Source organism: Bison bison, unplaced genomic scaffold (assembly GCF_000754665.1).
Source record: "Bison bison bison isolate TAMUID 2011002044 unplaced genomic scaffold, Bison_UMD1.0 scf7180017864270, whole genome shotgun sequence".
In the NCBI taxonomy this organism is placed as follows: Eukaryota; Metazoa; Chordata; class Mammalia; order Artiodactyla; family Bovidae; genus Bison; species Bison bison.
In genome coordinates, this window is record NW_011494842.1 from 679,369 (window position 1) to 690,514 (window position 11,146).

The window sequence follows — 11,146 nt, forward strand, 5'->3', positions numbered from 1 at the left end:
GAAAACCAAGTGAGATGGTAGGCACTGAGAGAGGGCACCGGAGGGCAGACAGACAGAAACCACAACCACAGACAACAAGCCAATATGATCACACGGACCACAGTTTGTCTAACTCAATGAAACTAGGCCACGCCATGGGGGCCACCCCAGACAGGAGGGTCATGGTGGAGAGGTCTGACAGAATGCGGTCCACTGGAGAAGGGAATGGCAAAGCACTTCAGTATTCTTGCCTCGAGAACCCCATGAACAGTATGAAAACATAAAATGACAGGATACTGAAAGAGGAACTCCCCAGGTCGGTAGGTACCTGATATGCTACTGGAGATCAGTGGAGGTATAACTCCAAAAGAATGAATGGATGGAGCCAAAGCAAAAACAATACACGGGTGTGGGTGTGACTGGTGATAGAAGCAAGGTCCAATGCTGTAAAGAGCAATATTGCATAGGAACCTCAAATGTCAGGTCCATGAATCAAGGCAAATTGGAAGTAGTCAAACAGGAGATGGCAAGAGTGAATGGCAACATACTAGGAATCAGTGAACTAAAATGGACTGGAACGGGTGAATTTAACTCAGATGACCATTATATCTACTACTGTGGGCAGGAATCCCTTAAAAGAAATGGAATAGCCATCATGGTCACAAGAGTCCGAAATGCAGTACTTGGATGCAATCTCAAAAACGACAGAACAATCTCTGTTCATTTCCAAGGCAAACCAGTCAATATCACGGTAATCCAAGTCTATGCCCCAACCAGTAACACTGAAGAAGCTGAAGTTGAACAGTTCTATTAAGCCCTACAAGACCTTCTAGAAATAATATGCCAAAAAGATGTCCTTTTCATTATAGGGGACTGGAATGCAAAAGTAGGAAGTCAAGAAACACCTGGAGTAACAGGCAAATTTGGCCTTGGAGTACACAATAAAGCAGGGCAAAAGCTAATAGAGTTTTGCCAAGACAACGCACTGGTCATAGCAAACACCCTCTTCCAACAACACATGAGAAGACTCTACACATGGACATCACCAAGTGGTCGACACCGAAATCAGATTGATTATATTCTTTGCAGCCAAAGATGGAGAAGCTCTATACAGTCAGGAAAAACAAGACCGGGAGCTGACTGTGACTCAGATCACGAACTCCTTATTACCAAAAACAGAATGAAATTAAAGAAGGTGGAGAAAACCACTAGACCATTCAGGTATGACCTAAATCAAATCCCTTATGATTATACAGTGGAAGTGAGAAATAGATTTAAGGGACTAGATCTGATAGATAGAGTGCCTGATGAACTATGGACGGAGGTTTGTGACATTGTACAGGAGACAGGGATCAAGACCATCCCGAAGAAAAAGAAATGCAAAAAGGCAAAATGGCTATGTGAGGAGGCCTTACAAATAGCTATGAAAAGAAGGAAAATGAAAAGCAAAGGAGAAAAGGAAAGAAATACCTATTTGAATGCAGAGTTCCAAAGAATAGCAAGGAGAGATAAGAAAGCCTTCCTCTGCGATCAATGCAAAGAAATAGAGGAAAACAATAGAATGGGAAAGACTAGAGATCTCTTCAAGAAAATCAGAGATACCAAGGGAACATTTCATGCAAAGATGGGTTCAATAAGGACAGAAATGGTATGGACCTAACAGAAGCAGAAGATATTAAGAAGAGGTGGCAAGAATACACAGGAGAACCGTACAAAAAAGATCTTCATGACCCGGATAACCACAATGGTGTGATCACTCACCTAGAGCCAGATATCCTAGAATATGCAGTCAAATGGGCCTTAGAAAGCATCACTACAAACAAAGCTAGTGGAGGTGATGGAACACCAGTTGAGCTATTTCAAATCCTGAAAGATGATGCTGTGAAAATGCTGCACTCAATATGCCAGCAAATTTGGAAAACTCAGCAGTGGCCACAGGACTGGAAAAGGTCAGTTTTTATTCCACTCCCAAAGAAAGGCAATGCCAAAGAACGCTCAAAAGTGAAAGTGAACGTGAAGTTGCTCAATCGTGTCCAACTCTTTGGGACCCCTTGGACGGTAGCCCACCAGGCTCCTCCATCCATGGGATTCTCCAGGCAAGAATACTGGACCAGGGGATCTTCCCGACCCAGGGATCGAACCTGGGTCTCCCACATTGTAGGCAGATGCTTTACCGTCTGAACTACCAGGGAAGTCTGTTTTTAAGAATTCTCAAACTACTACACAATTGCACTCACCTTACATGTTAGTAAAGTAATGCTTAAAATTCTCTAAGCCAGGCTTCAGCAATACATGAACCATGAACTTCCAGATGTTCAAGATGGTTTTAGAAAAGACAGAGGAACCAGAGATCAAATTGTCAACATCCAATGGATCATTGAAAAAGCAAGAGAGTTCCAGAAAAACATCTATTTCTGCTTTATTGACTACACCAGAGCCTTTGACTGTGTGGATCACAATAAACTTTGGAAAATTCTGAAAGAGATGGGAATACCAGACCACCTGACCTGCCTCTTGAGAAACCTGTATGCAGGTCAGGAAGCAACAGTTAGAACTGGACATGGAACAACAGACTGGTCCCAAATAGGAAAAGGAGTACATCAAGGCTGTATATTGCCACCCTGCTTATTTAACTTATATGCAGAGTACATCATGAGAAACACTGCTCTGGAAGAAACACATGCTGGAATCAAGATTGCCAGGAGAAATATCAGTAACCTCAGATATGCAGATGACACCACCCTTATGGCAGAAATTGAACAAGAACTAAAGAGCCTCTTGATGTTGAAAGAGAAGAGTGAAAAAGTTGGCTTAAAGCTCAACATTCAGAAAACTAACACCATGGTGTCCAGTCTCATCACTTCATGGCAAATAGATGGGGAAATAGTGGAAACAGTGGATGACTTTATTTTTCTGGGCTCCAAAATCACTGCAGATGGTGACTGCAGTCATGAAAATAAAAGACTCTTAGTCCTTGGAAGGAAAGTTGTGACCAACCTAGACAGCATATTGAAAAGCGGAGACATTACTTTGTCAACAAAGGTCCGTCTAGTCAAGGCTATGGTTTTTCCAGTGGTCATGCATGGATGTAAGAGTTGGACTATAAAGAAAGCTGAGCACCGAAGAATTGATGCTTTTGAACTGTGGTGTTGAAGAAGACTCTTGAGAGTTACTTGAACTGCAAAGAGATCCAACCAGTCCATCCTAAAGGAAATCAGTCCTCAATATTCATTGGAAGGACTGATGCTGAAGCTGAAACTCCAACACTTTGGCCACCTGATGCGTAGAGCTGACTCATTTGAAAAGAGCCTGATGCTGCAAAAGACTGAGGGCAGGAAGAGAAGGGGATGACAGAGGATGAGATGGTTGGATGATCGATTCAATGGACATGGGTTTGGGTGAACTCCGGGAGTTGGTGATGGACAGGGAAGCCTGGCATGCTGTGGTTCATAGGGTCGCAAAGAGTCGGACACGACTGAACGACTGAAGTGAACTGCACCCAAAGTGCAGAATCCATACACATTTAGAGGAATCCCAGATGGAAATGAGATGAACAAATAGGAAAATACTTCACAGAAAAATGACTTATAGGAGGTATACAGAGTCTCTATATTATTTCATAAGAAAAATAAAGATAGACTGCTAAAAATATTGGCATAAACAAGAACACAGAAAATATCTAAAAGCTGTATACACCAAAATCCAGGAAATTTTAAGTATTTTAATAAGAAACTGCAATGATAACTCAACATATTTTATTTAAAAGTTGACACAGGAAGCAAGGGCAATTTTTTTTCATTCATAGCTGATGGACCTGTAAGTAATTAGAAACAAGTGTGCATTATTAATGAAATCAATGGGAATTTGGCTGCCCCAGAAGCTAAACAAATATGGTTACCAAAAGCCTTAACTACGAATAAAAGCACACATGATAACACTGCTGCTGCTGCTGCTGCTACTAAGTCGTTTCAGTCGTGTCTGACTCTGTGCAAACCCAGAGACGGCAACCCACCATGCTTCTCCATCCCTGGGATTCTCCAGGCAAGAACACTGGAGTGGGTTGCCATTTCCTTCTCCAATGCAGGAAAGTGAAAAGTGAAAGTGAAGTCGCTCAGTCGTGTCCGACTCTTAGCAACCCCATGGACTGCAGCCTACCAGGCTCCTCTGGTCCATGGATTTTCCAGGCAAGAGTACTGGAGTGGGGTGCCATTGCCTTCTCCGATGATAACACTGGATTTCTATAAATTATGAAAGTCACAAAACTCATGGTAGCATATATTTTATTAAGATCAACACTGTTTAGTACTAGGAAGTGTGATGAGCAGATGCACAGCATGTGGTTAAGAGTCTGGAGCTGCCCTGCCTGCATCTGAATCTCGGTTTACCAGCTAAGGATTGGGGGGCTGTGTGCATGTCTGCATCTTGTTGACTCAGCTTCACTCTCTGTCAGCATGGGAAATACGTAGCGGAGCTCCTGTGAGAATGGTATATAAAGCCCTTCCACACGCCCAGCATAGAGGAAGCACACCTCAACATGGGTTAGCCAACATTATTATTCTTAAAAAAAGTCTTATAATGAAATTGCAAAGGATCCCAATGAGAAGGAAATGAGGCTTAGTTAAGTCCAGAATTATTAAAAGTGAAAGTCGCTCAGTCGTGTCCAACTCTTTGCGACCCCATGGACTATACAGTCCATGGAATTCTCCAGGCCAGAATACTGGAGTGTGCAGCCGTTCCCTTCTCCAGGGGATCTTCCCAACCCAGGTCTCCCGCACTGCAGGCAGATTCTTTGCTGTCTGAGCCACTAGAATTATTAAAAGACAGTAACAAGAGACAGATTAACTGAATTGTCCAAACTGCACTTGAAATACTGCCCATGCCTATATGAAAAGGTCAGAAAGGGCAAAGCCATGAAGAAACCAAAGATTGACAAAAAGCCACAGATGACAAAAAGCCTTTCAAAGCTTTGCTCACAATAAGAAAACAGAAGAAACAATCCACCTTAGGAGTAGGGAAGCTGGTGTTTTTGACAAATGACAGAAAGAAAATAGAATTCAGCAACTCCGAACTTTGCTTCTATCGTCTAACAACCTTCCCAACTGGAAAGCACTGAATTCACAAGGTAACTGAAGGTAAAGGGAGTATAGATACAACTCATGGTGTCCTAGACAAGTGTTGAACAAAACTGCCCAGCACACATTTGTGGACGGAATGGATTAACAGTCTGGAATACAGTTCTACCTGTATCGACTCAAGATTGGCTAAACAACCATTCCTGGCAGCATTGGTTAATGAAATGCTGTCAACCTAGGGGACTACAGAGCTGTGCAAATTACACAAACCTGAAAGGATAGAGACTTCAGGTTTCCAGCTTGGCACAGAAAGAGCAAAGAAGTTTTCACTTCATCCCAGCAAGTAAAAAGTTGAACAGACTGGAAATCAACAACTCCACTCAGACCCATCAGAGAAATGAGGTAACAGGGCAAAGCACTGCCCGCCAAAATTAGAGAAAGAGGCAGACACAGAGAACCACAACATACCAGAGCAGAAATCTCTGCAGGAACCAGCACTGGCGTAGGAACTCCTACCCTGGAACTGACACATTTATGGTCTCTGTGTGGATGACTCTGAGAGACAGAAACTCCAGGGCAACCGGCCAGAGGAGGCCACACTGTGCAGCTGAATGTCAGGGGCCCCACTATGTGCTCACAGCATGTAACAGAGAAACCCACTCATGTTCTGGCATGGGGCAGATGCACCATCCTTAAATACTCTGGAGCACTCTGTTCTGTTTAGCAAGGCTGCCCTCAGGAGAAACTATCTTACCTGAGTCTCACCTGTGTGGGGGAACGGAAATGCCCAGCTCTAGCCTCCTCTGACCACTCTGTCCCCTTGGAAGCAGGGAAGCTGAGAATCATTCATGAAGTTCACAGCCACCGGCACACTAAACACTGTCTATAGTCATCCCCCTCCTGCTCACCAGCACATCACTACAGGCGAGTGTACTAGATTTCTGTACATCCTGTATGTCACATCTACCTTTCAACAAAAAATTACAATATGAAGAGGCTGAACACATGTCAGAACCAAAGCCAGATATGGCAGTGTGTTGGCATTATCAGACTGGAAATTTAAATTAACTATGATCAACATGATAAGGGCTCTACTGGAAAAAGTAGACAACATGCAAGCACAAATGTGTAACATAAGCAGACAGATGGAAATTCTAAGGAAGAATCAAAAAAGATATCAGGAATTAAAACACTAACAGAAATGAAGAATGCCTTTGTTGGACTTATTAGCAGACACAGCTGAGGAAACAAACTCTATGCTTCAGCATAGGTCAATAGAAATTTCCAAAAGCAAGAAAAGGAAAAGAGATTGGGGAAAAAAAAACAAGAACAAAATAGCCAAGAACTGTGAATAACAAAGGTGTCACATATGACAATTGGAATCCCAGGAGGAGGAGAGAAAAAGGAAAAGAAGCAATAATGACAGAGAATTTCCTCCAAATTAATGTTAGATACCAAACCACAGACCCAGAAGGCTCAGATAACACCAAGCCCAAGCAGGATAAATGCCAATAGAAGACAGTGAGGCATATTATATTACATTATATTATTATAGTATAGTATATTAATAGTTTAGAAAATCAATGACAAAGGAAAATCTTAAAAGAAGCTAAAGGAGAAACATCTTACCCACAAAGAAAAAACTTTTATTGAACTTATCCTCAGAAACTATGCAAGAAGGGAGTGGAGTGAAACAGTTAAACTGTGTAGAGAAAAAACTCCCTCAAACTCAGAATTGTGTACCCTACAAAATTCTCCTTCAAAAGAGAGAAATAAGGAGTTTCTCTGACAAACAAAAATTGAAGTAATATGTTTCCAGATCTCCAGGGCAAGAAATGTTAAAAGAAGTTCTTCAAAGACAAGTAAAATGATATAAACCAGAAATTCAGATCTACCCAAAGAAAATCTGAACATCAAAGAACAGGAAAACAAAGCAAAACCTTTGCTTTTCTTATTCATAACTAATCTAAGATAAAAGTTTGTTCAAAGCAATGGGAACAATGTATTCTATTATGTAGGTTTATGTACCTATCTGCATGTGTTTATATATTCTTATTATAAATGAAATGAATGACAGAAGGATACAAGGGAAGTAGAAATAACTCATTATTATAAGGCACTTGCATTACTTGTGCCTGACATGGTGACCCAAAAAGAGACAGATTAGTTGTACATATATATGAAAACTCCTTAAAAGTAAAACCAATTTAGAAAGTAATAAAATAAGTATAATAGATATGTTAAAAAGAAAAAAAATGGAATCATATAAAATGCTCAGTTAAAACCACAAAAGGCAAAAAAAGTATGGAAGAGAAAAACACAAAGAAAAAGGACAACAAATAAAAAACAGTAACAAACACAGCTGCATTAACCCAACCATATCAATCCTTACTTTAAACGTGATGCTGCTGCTGCTGCTGCTAAGTCACATCAGTCATGTCCAACTTTGTACAACCCTATGAACAGCCAGCCCACCAGGCTCCTCTGTCCACGGGATTCTCCTGGCAAGAATACTGGAGTGGGCTGCCATTTCCTTCTCCATGGTCACCCATTAAAAGCAGACTGTCAGAGTGGATCAAAATCAAGACCCAACTGTACATTGTATACAAGAAAGCCACTTTAAAGACACACATGGATTCAAAGGAACAGAAGAGAAAGATACATCATGCTAACACAAACCAAAGCAAGTGGGAGTATATATTACTTTCAGACAGAGTAGACCTCAGAACACAGGGTTTATGTAGGATAAAAAGGGTCTTTACATAACAACAAGGGGTGAACACTGCAAGAAGACATCGCCATCTGTAATGGGCATGCACTTAACAACAGAGTAGCAAAACACATAAGGAAACACCCAACAGAACCACAAAGAGAGGTCCTGGCCCCACTGCTGGCAACCTCCACACCTCTATCAAACTGGACGGGTTCTGCAAGAGAGTCAACAACACAGGAGAGCGCCTTAGCACTCACCAGAGACAGAAATGATACCCACAAACAGCTACACCCGACAGCTGCAGACAGCACATCTTCGCTCACAGGGACAAGCTCTGCCACAGGCCATGTCAACATGGGGACAGCTAAGCACATGGAGGGCAGAGTTCACCTAGGAACTCTCTCTCTTGCTCAGTATTGCTGTGGACCAAAAACCGCTCAAAAACACCAAAGATTATTCATTAAAAAAAAAAAGAGAGTAGACCAGTGTATCTAATAAACAATATGAGCTTCCTGAATGTTTGCTAAGTACAGAGAGCCCTCAGCATCTGTGGGGACTGGTTCTAGGACCTGCCCAGGATACTAAAGTCTGCAGGTACCCAAGGCCATTGGCTGGGCTTCCATACACAAGATTCTACATCCTCATACTCAACCAACCTCGGATCTTGTACTACTATATGTATTTGCTGGAAAAAAATCCACATGCAAGATGACCCTTGGAGCTCATATACTTGCTGTTTAAAAGTCAGCTATGTATTATTTTCTAGCTGATTGAGTTTAAACTAAAAACAAAATTTAAAAAAGGAGAATGGACAGGAATAAATTAGATAAAATAACAGAAAGAAGAAATACAAAATCCTGTTTTTAAGGTAACAAATGTCCAAAATCACTATTACAGTAATTCAAGTCTATGCCCCAACCAGTAATGCTGAAGAAGCCGAAGCTGAATGGTTCCATGACGACCTACAAGATCTTCTAGAACTAACACCCAAAAAAGATGTCCTTTTCATTATAGGGGACTGGAAACCAGAAGTATGAAGTCAAGAGATACCTGGAGTAACAGGCAAATTTGGCCTTGGAATACAAAATGAAGCAGGGCAAAGGTTAATAGAGCTTTCCCAAGAGAACGCATTGGTCATGGACATCACCAGATGGTTGACACCAAATCAGATTGACTATATTCTTTGCAACCAAAGATGGAAAAGCTCTATACAGTCAGCAAAAACATGACTGGGAGCTGATTGTGGCTCAGATAATGAACTGAATGAATATGGCAAAATTCAGACTTAAATTGAATAAAGTAGGGAAAAGCACTAGACCATTCAGATACGACCTAAATCAAATGTTACAATTATACAGTAGAAGTGACAAATAGATTCAAGGGATTACATTTAATAAACAGAGTGCCTGAAGAACTATGAACGGGGGTTCGTGTCATTGTACAGGAGGCATTGATCAAGATTATCCCCAAGAAAAAGAAATTAAAAAAGGAAAATGGTTGTCTGAGGAGGCCTTACAAATATCTGTGAAAAGAAGAGAAACAAAGGGCAAAGGACAGAAGGAAAGATATTCCCATTTGATGCAGAGCTCCAAAGAATAGCAAGGAGAGATAAGAAAGCCCTTCTCAGTAATCAGTGCAAAGAAATAGAGGAAAACAATAGAATGGGAAAGACTAAAGATCTCTTCAAGAAAATTAGAGATACCAAGGGAACATTTCATGCAAAGATGGGCTCAATAAAGGACAGAAACAATATGGACCTAACAGAAGCAGAAGATATTAAGAAGAGGTGGCAAGAATACACAGAAAAACTATACAGAAAAGATCTTCATGACCCAGATAACCATGATGGCGTGGTCAATCACCTAGACCCAGGCATCCTGGAGTGCGAAGTCGAGTGGGCCTTAGGAAGCATCGCTAAAAATAAAGCTAGTGGAGGTGATGGAATTCCAGTTGAGCTATTTCAAAATCCTGAAAGATGATGCTGTGAAAGTGCTGCACTCAATATGCCAGCAAATTGGGAAAACTCAGCAGTGGCCACAGGACTGGAAAAGGTCAGTTTTCATTCCAATCCCAAAGAAAGGCAATGCCAAAGAATGCTCAAACTACCTCACAATTGCACTCATCTCACACGCTAGTAAAGTAATGCTCAAAATTCTCCAAGCCAGGCTTCAATAGTATGTGAACTAAGAATTTCCAGATGTTCAAGCTGGATTTGGAAAAGGCTGAAGAACCAGAGATCAAATTGCCAACATCTGCTGGATCACTGAAAAAGCAAGAGAGTTCCAGAAAAATATCTCTTTCTGCTTTATTGACTACACCAGAGCCTTTGACTGTGTGGATCACAATAAACTGTGGAAAATTCTTATAGGGATGGGAATACCAGACCACCTTATCTGCCTCCTGAGAAATCTGCATGCAGGTCAAGAAGCAACACTTAGAACTGGACATGGAACAACAGACTGGTTCCAAATTGGGAATGGAGAACATCAAGGAGTCGGGAAAGGAGTACTGTGTATTGTCACCCTGCTTATTTAACTTATATCCAGAGTACATCATGAGAAGCACTGGGCTGAATGAAGCACAAGCTGGAATTAAGATTGCCAGTAGAAATATCAGTAACCTCAGATACGCAGATGACACCACCCTTATGGCAGAAAGTGAAGAAAAACTAAACAGCTTCTTGATGAAAGTCAAAGAGGAGAGTGAAAAAGTTGGCTTAAAACTCCACATTCAGGAAACTAAGTTCATGGCATGCGGTCCCACCATGTCATGGCACATAGATGGGGAAACAATAGAAACAGTGAGAGACTTTATTTTTGGGGGCTCTAGGGTCACTGCAGATGGTGTTGCAGCCATGAAGTTAAAAGAGTCTTGTTCCTTGGAAGAAAAGCAATGACCTAGAGAGCATGTTAAAAAAGCAGAGACATTACTTTGCCAAGAAAGGTCCATCTAGTCAAAGCTATGGTTTTTCCAGCAGTCATGTGTCGATGTGAGAGTTGGACTATAAAGAAAGCTAGTGTCAGATTTTATTTTGGGGGGCTCCAAGATCACTGCAGATGGTGATTACAGCCATGAAATTAAAAGACTCTTACTCCTTGGAAGGAAAGTTATATCCAACATAGATAGCATATTAAAAAGCAGAGACATTACTTTGCCAACAAAAGTTCATCTAGTCAAGGCTGTGGTTTTTCTAGTGGTCATGTATGGATGTGAGAGTTGGACTGTGAAGAAAGGTGAGCGCCAAAGAATTGATACTTTTGAACTGTGGTGTTGGAGAAGACTCTTGAGAGTCCCCTGGACTGCAAGGAGATCCAAGCAGTCTATCCTAAAGGAGATCAGCCCTGAGTGTTCATTGGAAGGACTGATGTTGAAGTTGAAACTC

General features: G+C 41.4%; 1 protein-coding gene across 1 annotated transcript in view; it reads right to left on the reverse strand.

The window, feature by feature from the left end:
* PRIM2 (primase, DNA, polypeptide 2 (58kDa)) overlaps window positions 1-11,146 on the reverse strand; it is a 346,489-nt gene that overhangs the window by 36,489 nt on the left and 298,854 nt on the right. The gene's annotated exons all lie outside the window — the stretch shown is intronic.